The sequence below is a fragment of the Electrophorus electricus genome, chromosome 8, assembly GCF_013358815.1.
Source record: "Electrophorus electricus isolate fEleEle1 chromosome 8, fEleEle1.pri, whole genome shotgun sequence".
NCBI lineage: Eukaryota > Metazoa > Chordata > Actinopteri > Gymnotiformes > Gymnotidae > Electrophorus > Electrophorus electricus.
The window spans coordinates 14283348-14297360 of NC_049542.1; positions in this window are offsets into that span (position 1 = coordinate 14283348).

Sequence of the window (14013 nt, forward strand, 5' to 3'; positions counted from 1 at the left end):
AATGCACAACTTCCTAAAAACATGACATTCACACTCACCCATATGCAGGATAACATTAAGCAAATGTAAAATAAATTTGGTAGGTGAGTATACAATTGCAGAATGTTGCCCCATACAGGCCTGACTGATGAGAGAATGGTATGTATAATTTTTTTGCAATGCACACAGAAGCATATCTAACATGCATCATAATGTAGCATATAAATTAAAGCTTTATATATATAATAATATATTACATTGCACTGATTTACTTACATAAGCAATGAGTAACTTGGAACTTTCCTGTGGAGCTCAATACATCCAGGATCAATCAATATAGGAACTGAAGTGTGTCAAGACTCTGTTCTTAACTGTTTATTCTTTTTTTGCTCTAAACTAAAATACTAAAGCTCCAAAGTGAGAGAAGCGAACAACAAAGAGGTGAAACAGAATGTGAAGCACCTCAACAAAATGACACAATAAAACCGCAAAAAGCAACTAGACATTAATAGCTGAATGGAACAGTGGGAAAAGCAGTAAGCAGAAGTAAATGTTTTATCACTTAAGAATACAGTGGAAAGTATAAAATATTACATCAGAAAATGGAAGCGAGTAAATAAAACAAATTCATAGCTACCACTGTTTACATTTTCTTGACTCTTTTTATCCAAAGCAACTTACAATAACGACTGAGTACAACTTGAGCAATTGAGGGTTAAGGGTCTTGCTCAGGGGCCCAACAGTAGTAACTTGGCAGTGGTGGGACTGAATCAGCAACCTTCTGATTACAAGTCAAGTACCTTAACCCCTCTGTCAGGACAATAATGGTAAGGAGACAGAAGGTTTGTTCTTCTTATTGTCCTTATTGGTGTGATTTTACAGATTCTTAACTGCAAGAGACATCTGAAAAAACGTAAAATGACAATTCCATCAAAACAGCATCATCTCCAGCAATGTTTCTGGAAAGCATAACAACATGATCTTACTTAGCAACAAGTTACAACAAAGAGTTGGCATTTCTGTATAAACTGTAGTGCATTTCAATCAAGGCTACCCAATGAGAAAATAATTAACATAAGCAAGGCTTAAAGATTATCACTAAAATAAACAAATACTGTGAATTTGTGTCATAGACTCACATCCAACATAAATTAGCATTAGATGGAGAATCACTCATCATGCTCCTTGTTCTAAGAATGTCCATTAATGTTATGAGCTCCACAAGAAAACATAACTGAACATGCCATGAAGGTTCCTTTTATATAAGAATATGGCACCCTTAAAGGCTTTACAGTTGACTTGGATGCATATGCTCATGTGCAGGTATGCCTATCTCATACAGATTAATTGCATTTAAGAGCTATTCCTCACTCTAAAACCACCTTTGAAGAGTTCTAGTAATTTATCCATGAACAAGGGAAACTAGTACAGGCATACTAAGCAAAGCCATTAGACTAAAACAAAAATATTCATGAGTTTAAATAGTCATTGCCAAACACGATCATTCTTTTAGATGCAGAGAATTTATGACCATATTATAGGCTATTGTTTCTGCAAATATAACAAGCTTGTCAGACCAGGGCAATATAACATTGTTTGCAGGCAAGAGCTGGGAGACAGATGACTGGAGAAAGTAAATTTACACAGAACAGAAAATGGGAGAAAAACAAACAGACGTCCTGGGCGAGATGCAGGCATGAGCTGTGTTCAGAATAAGGGGTAAACAATCACTCGACATATAAATCAGTAGGACTTTCAGCCCCAAGACAGATGGGGGAATGTTTGACTATGCTGTCAATGGGAGACAGGAGTGCAGTTTTGAAATATAGTGGTAGTGTCACCACCTCCTTAAAAGAACCCAAGACATCCAACAAGTAGAAATGTAGACTTGTTTTATGGGATATGAATTTCAAAGTTAGAACAAACCTGTCACTGATGGCTGCACACCAAAGCAAGCATATCGCAATCTTCTGAGAGAGGTGTTTAGAGGCATGGTGGAACCTGGCTAGCTACGATTAAGGTGGTATCCAAGATGAAGTGATTCAACATCCAGCCTGGTAGTCCAGGACAGTGAATTTCCTAAATGACAAAGCTTTATAGGAGCCTTTATAGGAAAATTAGGTCATGCTTCAGAGAGAATGTTTTTAGCTTCGTTAAGTACAATTTTTGAGATGTACACATGCATGTCTATTGTAATGACCACACATGCATGTCTAAGGTCAACCAGAAATCAAAATGTACTTTTCTTTTACCTTGGTAACTCAAGTCTTTTGTCATATTAAACATGATTCAAGGTGAAAAAGCATTTAATATACAAAATCCTTGTTTCTTCAGAATCAATGTGCAATGACATTTGCCCACCTCTAACCCACTTCTGATGGTTTGCTATGTCAATGTGGACAAAAAGTGTGTTAAAAATATTAATCAGTAATATTATGTCATGTGTTCTGCGTAGGTGAGAATTTGGTTATACATCCTTGTTCCCTCTATAGGGTACATAAAATCGTTACATATGCTCACAGTGGCTTGAATTTTTTGAAAAAGATAGTAGAGAAGACCAGGTCATGTCCAAGGTATTTTACCCAGGGTTATTTCAACTGAAAATAAACTGAAACTAAAGCAACTGTCTACACTCTGATACTGATGGATATGACAGTGCTGTCAGATTGCTAAGTGCATTTTGAAAACATATTCCCTTTAATACCCTGCCTTCTTTTTCATTGTTATAAAGGTAATATTCCTTATCTAACTACTGACCATCTAGAAATGTGTAATGGTACAGTGTGTAAATTTGGATTCATTGTGCTCCACTACAGATTGCAGGCTGGTGTCCATATCTGACACCATATTAATGTTGAAATGCTCACTTTTCCAATCAAATTGCCCATAGTTTTTCCCTGTTTCACTTTAAAATGCACCATGTTAAGGAATTAAAATATGTTCTGTTTCTGCTTTACACTGACTTTAATAAGATTTCCTAAATAGCTCTCCTAACCTGTCCTCCCCAGCATGAATACCCTTATACAGACTTCTGTTGGACTGCCTTTGGACCTGGAAGCCCTAAATAGACGGGTGGATCGAAGTTACTGTGATTTGTATTACACACCAGAGGTACTCAGCAATGCCCTCTGAGGTCAGTCAAAGGCTCAGCTCAGATATCACCAGTAGTATCTAATAAATGAGGGTTTTTAGTTTTGTTTAGGAGAGCAAAGTATGATAATCCAGAAGTGCATTCAGAATATTCCATTTGGATATAGTGTACAGAAAGACATTATGCATTGTATATATACACTCTATATGCCCAGTGCATTATGGTGCACATGAGTAAAGAAGTAGAAAGTGCATCATTGTGAGTATGGTGATAGGGGTCTATTTTTCTCTTTAAAGTTTTCCAGAATACCAGAATGATAGATGAAATTTTTTAAAACTTTAAATTGCTTGCATAGTGAAACACACCTTAATGGACTTTCTCATCCTAATCATTTGCAGAACTGAACAACAGCAGGAGCCTCTGCTGGTGCTGTGAGTCATAATTGTCTGGGATGGATCCCAGAGTCCTGTCGTGTGTGTCGCCAAGGCGTCCTGTCCGTTTCACCACCCCCTGCTCTCAGTGACTCAACTTCTGACTCTTCTCCAGCCCCAGGTGCTTCTAGTCTTCTCACTGTGGGTGTCCTAGTGCAATGCAAACTCACTGCAATCAAGTAGTATTTGTTTTTGTTTTTTTGGTAAGGTGTGATTGATGGAACCAACGATGTACAGCAAGACCATCAACAAGGTTTAGAGGTGGAAAATGAAAATGTCTAGAGTATGTTCTTAATTGGCTATTGGGGAACATTATGCTCTGGAAATTTCCAAAGGACTTGTTTTGTTAAGAGAGTGAAGGACAGAGAGAAATATACTGACACACAGAGAAAAAGAGAAGCAGGGAAAAAATTAAAGATAGTCTCAGTCACACAGGAAGACAAATATTTCTTCCCAGAGTCTCTGTAAAACAAGACTTAACATCTTTCTCCTTGGACTAGATAAAAATGGCTATACACGAAGTAGATCACATCAAGGCAAGGACAGAAAGCCACCACTTTGGATATCTGTCACTGATTAAAGGAAATCTGTGTTGGTCCACCCTTAACAGACTTATACAGGATAAGGCAATTTAAAAACCATCATGTGAAAAATCATATATGCTTAATATAAAAGACCTAATCTTCCAGTAGCATCATGTTGTCTTAACTGTTGTTTTACAGCATATCCGAAGTCTAGCATTTTACAAGGTTGTCCAGGCTATGACTCAGCACTGTAAAGCTGTCCCAGAATGCATTGTGCATTATAGCAGGTAAGGCTAGTAGGAAGAGAAAAGATGACAGTACTGCTTCCCAGAAAGCTCTCCCTGCAGTGCCAGCTGTGTGGTACTGTGCCTCCAGCATGGCTGTGCTGGCAGTGCATGGCCTGTTCATGCTGTAGGAGTCAGGCAGGTGGGACCTGTTTCCCCATGTCCGCATCTCCTCACCTCCTGCCTGCTCCTTCTGCTTTCAACTCCATGGTGAGCACTCAGGCCAAACAAGCACACAAGATGGTTTTGTACATTTGTACCTTGAATTACAGAGGGTCAGAGAATGTTACTGTATTGCAGTGATATTTTAGTTTGTCTAATGTCACACTGTTCTACATTTGCATTTCGAGTCCTTTTTGTCATCAGAGAAATAAGGAAGAGCAAACCGATGCTACAGAAGGTTAAGCCATGGTGGATGACTCCCATATGGTAAAAAACAACATACAGGAAGGTTTTTAAAAGTTTGTAGGAGCTTTTAAAAGGCTTTTCAAAAGTTTATTGCTCTCCTATCAATGTGGTTTACTGCCTATTGCCTTTCCTGGTGATGCCAGGATGAAACAGCATGTTTATTAAAATTTGCTACATTTACTTTATTCTGTTTGCCCAAAAGTTTCCTCCAACATGACAGTTCTTAAAGTTTACTCTGCTGTGGATATCCTAACATGCCAAAAAAATAAATTCTCTGCATGATGAATAGTTGACATGAAAGCATCATAATGGGCAACAGCTAAGAATCTTTTAGCTCTCCTGATTCAGAGGAGTGTTATATTTCTGAGTCAGTTTTGATCTTTCTGCTCAAACAACAACAGCTAAAACTCTATAAACCATACATGGATGCGAGTTCCAAATTCCCTTTCTGACTGTAAATCAGGCCCAAATTTAATCCCCTCTCTGGGTGCCAAGATCAACTCTGATGTTTGTGATGGGATAAAACGGTATGATGGCTCCCACTTCAGTAGTAATGAGAGCATAGCACTGCAGGAGCACTGCATGCGCACTGCATAAGCAGCACTGTAGAAGCAGCACTGCATACACACTGCATAAGCAGCACTGTAGAAGCAGCACTGTAGAAGCAGCACTGTAGGAGCACTGCAGGAGCCGCACTGCTGTGAGCACTCTGAAGTGGCTGATATCAGCATTCTCTAAGCCTCCTCAGTGACATGTTGGAAAAACTTATTTTTTAATCTTTTTGGATCTTGTACGAGACAATACCTTGCTTTCTTTTCACTTGGTCTCTCTGCACAGACGTTTGGGGGAAGAAAATGATCATCTGCTTGTGCTGTAACTTCTGGAACCTGCTAAACAGATTTAGAGCAAATGAAATGTGAGTTATAATGTTAAGGCTAATAAGACAAGATGGATAACCCTAGTACCATGATGTCAGTGACATGGAGCTATGACAGCATACCATAGGCTCTGTCAAACTGTGAAGAAGCCACACAGATATATGAATGTCAGGTGATGAGCACCTGAGACAGATGAATACATGTGAGCTCGCACACAGGCTGACACTTCAGCTGGGTGTCACAGGGCCCATTGTTCATCTGGCTCTTTCATACAGCTACCTTTGTGGACTGTCCGGATGAAGCAATTTTGAAGTGAAAGCAGATCATAAAATGCATTTCACAATGGACTTCCCTAACATGGCCCTTTTTGCTCATGGCCATGAAGACTGTGTTCAGATGTCGCCATGACAACCCCTCTCCAACCACAATTTTCTGAATGTTCCAAATAATGACAGAAAAGGGGGAAATATACTTGCAGAATTTGTCAGTTTAAAACCTCATAGCCAGAAACCACAAACTAATTACAAATTGTTATTGTTATTTCAGAAAGAAAGAGCACAGTGGGCATAACAGCTTGAATGTCCCATAGTTTGTAGGTTTCTGATCTGAATTTCAACAGCTTCTACCCTTGAGGGACTCTGTGACTGCACTGTCACTCTGTTAGATGTCAGCCACTCAAAACTGGTAATTGTCCAGCCTGGCTTGTTCTTATAGCCCTCAAAAAGCAAAGAAATCAACTGCCAAGTTTCTCTTTCATCTGCATATTGTGACAAATAACCACAGCAACATCAACGAAGCATTTTTAGCACACTAAGGTTTAGCCTGCAAGCAAATTCTTGTTTTTTTTTTTCCCCAACATAAGCCTCTGGTGAATATCCATGCCCACATCTTGTTGACATCTTCAAGGAACCCACTAAACTTGCAGCACTAGAGAGAAAACAATTCAGACTTGGGAAACAATGGGGAAGTACTGTTGTTACTAAAGATTCTGGTGCTTAGAGGAACAAAAGTCAATTTCAGAGCTACTCCACATGCTACTGCACGTGGGCTGAACATGCACTCCTGCCAGGGATGCGTCACACGTGCCAAGCACCTATCTCTCCGGCCACGCTAGGTGTGCAGTGAACACGGCCCTCATCATTCCAGTCATCCCCTACCCCCATATGCCTTCATGAGCCTCTTACCACGCTGCTGCTTGTGTTGCACAATGCAAATGCGTACAAGAGCCCTCAGATGCCACCTCTCATTGTTAGAGGAACACTTCACAACATAGCGCTCACGTGGCCAATAATGAATGTATGTCAGTAGGAAGTGGTTAGCATGATCTCATTTGCTACCTGCCTCCTGCTGGCTGTTATTTATTAGCATTAACAGCTGAAACATGGTTGTAGTCTGCTCCATGTTAATATAGCAATGCTTAACTGAAAGAATAAAATGATAAAAGAATAAGAATTAAATACATTTTTAGGAACATTCAAGGTTTCTTTACTGAGAAAAGATCAAGTTCAAAGTTCAGGAGACAGACTTTTATATGTTGCCCTGGATAGCCACACTAAAAGAAGCTTAAAATGAAAGAGAATCTAAAAAAAGAGATCAAGCGAGAGAAGACAGCTCAGACCCACTAATATCCAACCATAAGGTGTGGACAGAGAGGGTGTTATTAACACTGAGAAGATTCAGTAACTCTTAACTCTTACATCTCCACACAGAGTAGCAAGAGCTCAATTCTGCTCCCCAATCGCTTACTCCATAAATTCAAATTAAGATTCCCTTGATTATACTGTTGACAGTGTCATTTAACATTATAGTATTAAATTCTTTGGCATTCAAATGTAAGAGAAAAGCACTCAGGAAATACACAAGCATACAGTATTTCAGAAGGAAAACAGTGAAGTTATATATTCACAAAGCAATAATTACCGTAACTTTAGTTTCTGACTTTAGAAAACATTGATCTACTAGGAACTCATGGAATTCAGTCTTTGGCAAGCCCCCCCCCCCCCCCCCCCCATGCGTGCACACCAGCACATACACACACACACACACACATTATTCACAGTGGGAGCCCCAAGCTCAAAGAACAGCTTGTGTGCACAACGTCATTTCGAAAAGGGTTTCAAAACCTGTTAATTTGCTTTCCAATCCAGACTGCCTCATCGCTTAATAGTCAGTAATTACTGTACACTTGCTGAAATTGAAAATAAAAAAGTCCCTTATAGCTATCTTGCTGACTCAATAATGCAGGCCAGATGTAGTGGTAAATATGCTTTGAATACTACATCATATTTTCATTTTAATTTCAGAAAATTATTTCAATTTGTAGTGGATTAATCTGCATGGGTTGGTGATATTTGATGCTATATATATATATATATATATATATATATATATATATATATATATATATATATATATATATAAAAGAACTAAAAGTGTTTCATATCCTCAGTAATATTCTGTAGCATGTAAAACATCATTCATAAGGGATATTCATATGACCTGAATATTAATGACACAAATTTCCATATTATTAATCATTAAAGCAAAAAGGATTTGTAAATTCTAATACATGGGTATTCAAACCATTCCATGTAATTCAAAATCCTAAACATTGGGATTCTTATAAGCAGCCCTTATAAGATGGTCGTTGGAATTCAGTTACTAGTTGATTAATGTATCACAATAACTGCATTCAATCCCTAGTCAAGCCCCATCCAAGCTCTGCAAATACAAATGCAAAAATGGTGAAACCAAACTTTTCATATGCAAAAATGCTAGTGATAAGAACACCTCATTGAGAAACAGGAAACACTTTCACGTGAGAGTATTGGGACACAGTGATCATGGGTGAAAACAATTCACCAGTGAGGGTTTAGTCTGCCTGCCTCCAGACTCCTGGGCTGAGTGAGGATGGGTCTCCCACACTAGCCTTATGGAAAATCCACTATGCTTGTCAGAAGAGATCTCAAGCAGATAAATTAAATCTGAGGCTTCCATTACAGTAAGGAAATTAGCTCTGTGGGGTAATTCCAGCTCCACACATCCACAGCTTGTGTTCACCTCCTCAGAAAGTAGAAGGCATTACCTTCAGCAAGGCTACTGATTGATGCTTGCGATGAGGCCATATAAAGGAAGACAGCGAATCCCTCACTGCCTCCTGACGTTAATATAATCTGTCATGAAGCAAGAAATGTGCAGTGGGTTGTGGAAGCACAGCACTGAATAGGACGTGTCACCAGTCAGTCCTTTCTAGCGGAATCTGCCGATGCGCCAGACAAGACGGGTCTATTGTCAGAGCTGGAGGCAGCGGAAAGGTCAGCCTATGCGAGTCGCTTTTGAGGCTCTGTGGGGCGGGGACTAATCGAGTGCTGGAGTGTCAGAGAGGGGGAGCCATTTCAGGGAAAGTGAAAACACAACTGACATGTGAAGAGACAGAGACAACATCCTCCACCCCCATAACCCTTCCCCCTTTTTTGGGACCTCTCACCCTCACAGTTCATAGTGTTTTGTACTCAGATGGGAGAGGATGCTGAGGTAAGAGACGAAGCATGTCATCGTGGTAAAGTGAGGCACTGCGAGGCAGCAGAGAGAGAGGCAGAGAGAGAAGTAGGAGAGGCAAAGAAGAATGGGAGAAGTTGAAAAAGTTAAGTGAATTAAAGTTGCAATGGATAGTCCCTGATCAGTTTTCTGTGTGTGCATGAAAAAGAGAGAGACACACACACAGAGCATAATGCTTTATGATCTACAATTCAGTCACAATATAGGACAAAGTAAAAGAGAGAGGGAAAAGGAAAAAATGGATGACTGAGCAAATCCCAGGAGTGTCTGTGAGGTGTGTCTGTGAGGAGCGTCTGTAAGGAGTGTCTGTTAGGAGTGGGCTCTGGCACCAGTGTAGGCCCCTGGATGGGACCAAATTAGCAATTGGGTCTTTCAGAACCACTTGGGTCTTTCAGAACCAGTGGGAAAGTGTTCTGGCATTGAGAAGAGAGATGAAAGCAGAGGCTTCAGACAGATGGCAGACCATCTAGCTCCCTCTGTGGCTGCTGATCCTTTCCAATTCCACTCTGGAAAAAATCAATATGCACAAACAAACGTAGGGTGGAGAGTCAGGAATTATGGGTTTTACATCTAACTGGCTTAGTAACAAAGTATTTACAATACATAGCTGTCAAAGTATTAATAATGGGGAGTTTCTTCTCCTTCTCTGCCTATCTGAAAACATGGCAAACACCTTTTGCTGCCCTCCTTTGCCCATACAAGGCAAAAGGAGTTTCACAATGTTAACAAAATTGTTAGAGAAATGAAAAATACAGACTGTTCCCAAATCATCTGCGACTAAAACGATAGTGTTGTGATCACCCTAGATTAAAATGGAAACAAGGCATGTGACTGGGCTATTAAAATCAATCTGATTGAAAGGGTGTGTTGCTACAGATGACAAAACACAGAGCCAATCTAGTCTGGGCCATCTTATGTGAAGAACAGCCAAATGATGAGCTATGTTGATTAGTTACTGTCAGGTAGCATGGGGAGCAGGGAATTGTGAGAAGAGATGGCAGGGTATGACACTGGCTAAACTGAATCTGTTAATCCACAGACACGCAGACACGTACACACACACGCATGCACACACACAGGGGGATGGTAATGTGGTAATGTTTGTATTTCACTTCCCTGACACTCAAATAAATCAACCCAAGGGTCACTCATATATTGAGTTCATTTTATCAGTTCACATCACTAACTCATGGGAAAGCTGGATGTAGTGTTGGCAAAATGCACTGGCACAAGAATTTACAGTCAGCAAACTGCCAATGCACATAACAACATTACATATCTTTTACATGCTGCTGCTACTTTTCCACATGCAGTATGCCATCTTTGTCCTTTACAACTGTGAGCATGTCTAAACATACATAAACTGTGAATGCCATTGACAGTATTTGCATAATGTCAACAGCATTGCTCAAAAAATTCACCACTTTTGGTAGACAGATTGCTCAGAGGAACATTTAAAGCATGCTATTTAGCTCCTTTCATTTTCAAAAACTTCAGTTTCTAGCAGAAAGCTATCATGTTCTTCTGAAATAAAGAACATCCCTTATTTAAGAGCTGGTGACATGAATATGGTTCTGAGAAACAACACATTTTCTATATACTATGTCTACTGTATGTGTTTTATGTAAAATGTCCTTGGAAAGAGCCTTTGATGGTAATAATATATCTTTATGTACTGAGACAAGGAAAGTTCACATGAAAAAATATCAGTAGAGGTGCAATAACATGAGAGATGTAGAAGTAATAACATGATGTTGGTATAACTAACAAGAACTGACTTCACAAGTCCTTAGAGCACACCAAAGTCCATCTTTAATGATAAAAAGACACATGAGGGGCCTGTTACAGCCACTGTCTATTCAAGGAAGGTGTCTGTTCTCAAGATAACCTCTAAAATCAAACACAATTTATGTCTGAGACACGGACTCTCCCATTCGCTTGTTTCTAAGCCATCAAATGTTAATTAACTAAATTGACAGCACAACATGAGTAATGATTCTTAATGGAGGCTTATTTTTCAAAGGTGTGGTCTCTGCAAAGCCAGGCAGCATAGTGGTCAGTTAATGAGTCAACCTTTACCATTTTCTATAAGATAATGACATAATACACTACATTAATATGACAAGGCTTTTATACCTTGACTACATATACATTTTTCCTTTTACAATTCACTTACCAGCAGTTTCTTGCTTGCAAAAAGTCCCACACGGTACTTAATAGGTAATTAATGAGTGACATTCTCCCTCAGATCAAATGAGATGAGTGTATAATGCATGCTGGGAAGCTCTCTCCTTACCATCACCACACTGCTGAACATAGAAACTGGCCTTTCATCTCTGTATCAGGAGAAGCCGGTCACAGCTTTGAGGAGCAGTAAGAGCACATTTTCCTCTGGGATATGAGTGAGCTTCAAACATGTGGATTGGAGTTCTGAACGGGGGCGAGAGTGGTGCGTGAAGCAGGGCTCACACTCTGAAACTCTGAGTTTCCCACAGGAGCGATGTGACGTCTGGCATCCTTCAAACATCAGAGGAGCTAAGGGTGCATGGAACTGGAGTCAGAAAACTGGGCCTGCACCTGGGGATATGACGGGGTAGTCTTTCTTGTATCCAGTGTTGTTGTTTTGAATTAGTTTTCTTTCCACTTCCACTCTTTTTTAACAGAGATTATGGAGTTGTGGAGTTATAATTATATGGAGTTATAATTGTGTTGATTATTTGATATGCATCATTTGCTGCGCAAAATATGTTGCTGTGCCCAGAAAAACATAGCCTCTGGATGAAATTATGAATGGCTCTCTGCTCATCAGCCCAAATGAATAACACTAGAACACTTTATGAACTTTTCGATAATGAAAAAGCTCCCTTTTCTGTCCTGATTAAAGTGGAGTCCATAAGAGTTTCTCCTCAGTGGTTCCTTCACACCTTAAGGGCTTCTGGAACCTTGAAGATGATAAAAGAATACCTTCTCTTCAGTGGATGCACCTCCCTCTTTAACATTCTCAAGGTTGTGTGTGTCAGACACAGATGACCTCAGTGATTTGGCAGTTACAACCTGAGCACATAGTTTGAGCCCACTTCAGTCACATTTACCAGGACTTAAGACTTCCAATGAGGTCTGCTGAGCCACTCTAGAATGTGCTGTTGGCCATGAAACTGTGCACTGCACAGAGTCATACCCGAATCCTCATTTGCTGGTCTGTACTTGCCAAACTACCGTTTAGTTGTTTGATATACAGATATGAAGTTCTGGATGAGCTCCAGGTGCCATAGCTGGAGGAAGATCAATTGCAAAAACCATGGTCAAAAAAGCAGGCTATAGTAAACTGGTGAACTGTAAACTTGTGAACTGGTGACAAACAATATAAGAGAATCTTTGAATGGTAGGGACTGGTTTGGAAATCTTTTCATGGGGAGCTTTTCCCCTAAACAAAAATGTCCAGCAGCAACTTAAGCAAATTCATGTTGGAGATGTCTGACAGAAGAGAACCGACCAGCAGCCATGGTTCTTTATTTACTGATCAACAACGAGGGTTGTTTTGTTTTCTTGTTTTCTGAGAGCAGGTTGCTTGGCTCCCTTGTATCTGACTGATTGAAGATCAGTACTTTGATGAGTAAGCAGATTGTGGGAGGGGGCCCACAACAATACATGGAATGTCTTTCTGCCCAAGATTGTTTTCTTTATTTTTCCAGCTACTGATGGCCACTAGCAACAGCCAAGTGCTGATCTCAGACAGAATCCTGGTGAAAGTCATTTAAACTGGATTGAACTCCTGCCCAGTATACACACTTCTCCATGGCATTTCTCCATGGGACTACTGGGTGTAAAGAAAGAGATGCTCTTTCAGCATCAGGGACTGATTGTAGTCCACAAGTGAAGAGTTAATTGACACATTGGTAATGTGCATCCACAGAGATCTGATGCAAAGGAAATTCAGGAAAAACTCCCAGGAAGAGGCATGATTTCTGTATCTTCCGCTCATGGATAAACTCTGTATAAACTCTGCACTAGAAGAACCTTTTCATGTAAAGTGTATCAAATGTTTCTTCCGATTATTATGCACAAATACATGTGTGATAGGAAAAGACAACTTAAAGTGAAAAGCATCATGGTGTCAGGGAAAGAAACCACACTGGCGTCTTACGAACACTTTCGGGTCTTTATTCCGACAGATCCCACTGACTGGGATTGTGAGTAAAATTATAAGAAGAAAAAAACTTAAGAAAAGAAAACAAATCATGTCAGTCTATTACAGGGGATTCATAAACATGGGACATCAAAAATTAGCATTCACCTCTCTGGTGAGTTTAAGTCATGACCCTGTAAACAAAATAAAAACAACCCTAGTACTGTGTTATCACTGAACCTCGATATTGGTATCACTTACATCTGAGGTAGCTCTCACTCAGCGCACAGTGCTACTCTTACATTACTCACTTCCAACCTGGGAAAACCCAACGAAATATCTCCCTCTCTCTAAACAGTCTAATCCACTCAAAACACGGAATAGAACTTAACTTCATCCAATAGAACTCTATCACCCTAGCTATGTACTCCCAGTACACAAGCACAATACCATATGCTAAAATGGAACAATCGGCATACATGGGCCAAAATGCTACCATAAACACACATGGGATAATATGGCAGTAGTGCCAACCTGTTGGAGCTTGAAACACACAATAATTATCTCTTCTGGACACATTTATACTCTACCACACACAGAAATGTTCACACACTCACCTCTGCTCACACCCTTTGCGCTAGGAATGCTTTCCCTTGCTAACTCAAGCAGAATCTCTCTGTACCCCACAAATCTACAATGTGGTCAGCCATATGGAAACATGCTATATGTGAAGT